Here is a 2,472-nt window from a genome sequence, read left to right as displayed (position 1 = left end):
TAAATTATACTAATATGCAAAACTACTTTCCTTCAACTTGGTTGGGCTTTGCAGCTAGTATCTCGCCCGTTGTCTAAAGCTGTCTCTTCTAGGGTTATGGTGAATCACTTGGATTGCTTAAGTACCACGTCCCACAGACGATAGTCCGTTTGTCAAGATTCAGACAAGAAACACTAGAGTTTGATATTTCGTTGTGTTGGCTTTCAACTTCAATTGTTGAAAAGATCTTAAATGCAATTATAATAGAAAACAATAAAACTAAACTATGATGCAACTATATTAAGAAAGCAATAAAAAAGAATGAAGATTCGACTAACCTGGATGGTAGATCTTGTCTTCGAGATGTCCTTCAAGCTTCTTTCTTTCTTAAAAGGATGGATGATGCGGCTAAAATTACCTCAAGATCCAAAATTCTAATCTTGAAAGAAAACGTTAAACATAAACAACTTAAAATGGCAGCGGCGCCATTTGACCTTGCCTCTTTTTGTGTGTGAGATGTGGTATGGTCGTTGAACAAAAGAGAAGCGTATCAAAACCTAATTATCCCTCAATAAGTAAAGGATGAGTATGGTATCATTCCACTTTTAAGTGTATGTTTATATGAAGGACAGGACTGGAAAGGGGGTTTGAGGGATTAAAAACTATAATTGTAGAGATTTTAGATTCTAATGCTAAACTAAACTAAACTAACTAAACTTAAATTAAACTAAACTAAACTAACTAACTAAATTTATACTAAAACTAAGAATTGGAAATAGGGAGAGAATATGAGAGAGATAGATTCAAGAGATTCAAATCCACCAATGCTTTTGATTCAATAACCTTTTGCTTCAAGTTGTTCTCCAAGTAGATTACAATCGGGCAATCGAGCGAGTGCCGATGCCTTTTTGGGTGAAACATCGTTAAACAATTAACTCTACTTAAGGTTGTTCCTATGTTCATGTTACTAGTATCTTCTTTCCTTTTATGTGAGCTTGGGCAGCTATTCAATGAATCACCATCTAAGGCAAACACAAAAAATACTTCCCTTACTCTAAAACACTACACAACTAGAAGAAAAGTAGAGAATAATAGTATAATATTCAATTACAATAAATAAAATCCTATTCTAGCATTATATTCAATTGCAATAAATAAAAGAATGTTACTAGCAAATATTCAATTGCAATAAATAAAACCCTAAACTAGCATGATATTCAATTGTAATAAATAAAAACCTTAATCTATACTTCCATCCCCTGGTGTGGGCAATGGAACTAATAACTAAAACATAAAGAACTAACCCGGATTGAAGAACACCATAAACCAGAAGAATCATTAAACCTTAAGCACCGGCTTCATCTCCTCCCTTGAAGGAGAAGATTAGCCTTCCATAAAGAAGGAAGAACACGAAGAACGAGAAGAAGAAGAGTCGAAGAACATAAGACTAGAAAGACTAATTTATTAAGACTTCGACTAGTTAAAACCGATCTTTTATTATTAATCTCTCTCGCCTCAAGTTAAAGACAAGAATATAAGTGAATTGGCCAATTACATGAGGCACTTAGGTCCTCTATTTATAGGGGTTACAATGAGCTCTAGAAGCATTCCAAACCGTCATTTGTTTCCTAATACAAATAGATTTCTTCTAGAGTCCGACTTCGTCTTCAAAACTGAGAAGGAATTGGCTACAGTGTCGATTCATACGTCTGGGCGCATTATTCATCGTCCCAGACTTAATCAATGCGTCTGGGCGCTTCGATCTATCGTCCCCAGACGCTTGATCAATGCATCTGGACGCTCGATACATGCGTCCCAGATGCATAAGCCGATTTTCTCTCTTCTGCTCTATCCTTCTATCCTCTTTTGCGGGCTTTGGTTCAAACAACGAATCCTTTGGCCTTGGGCTTCCAAATAGACTTTAAAATAGGTCCAAGTCGCATCTTTAACAGCTCCAATTCCTTGGCCTTCTCCATGATTGTCCACGGGCCTCCCATGTGATCCTTAATGCTCTGAACTGCTTCATTTTACCCCATTTTCTCTAATATTCTACAAAACTCTCTTTTTCACCTGTAGAATCTTAAAACACAACTTATAAACACTATTAGTCCACTAAGATGGCTAAACAAGAGGTATAATCGAGGGTTAAATAGCACTTTTTGAGCACTTATCAATAACCATGGAGCTTAAAGCAGGTATCAACTACATGGTTATTACCATTACAATGAGTACACTTATGAACACCTTTCTTTGACTCAAGCTGAGCAAATGGTTTTTGAGCCGCCATAGCAGTCCCTTCATTAGATGTCCTACCAAGCATGGCATCCTGACGATTCGCCTCAACACAAACCATGGCATAAACGGATTGTATGTCTGGAAGTGGCTTAATAGCAAGAACACGACCACGAACCCCATCCAAATGAGAATCAAGACCGGCCAAGAAAACATACACACACTGAGAATTAACCTTTGTGGTATATTTCTTAATGTCAT

The sequence above is a fragment of the Coptis chinensis genome, chromosome 9 (assembly GCF_015680905.1).
Source record: "Coptis chinensis isolate HL-2020 chromosome 9, ASM1568090v1, whole genome shotgun sequence".
In the NCBI taxonomy this organism is placed as follows: domain Eukaryota; kingdom Viridiplantae; phylum Streptophyta; class Magnoliopsida; order Ranunculales; family Ranunculaceae; genus Coptis; species Coptis chinensis.
This window is presented reverse-complemented; position numbering follows the sequence as displayed.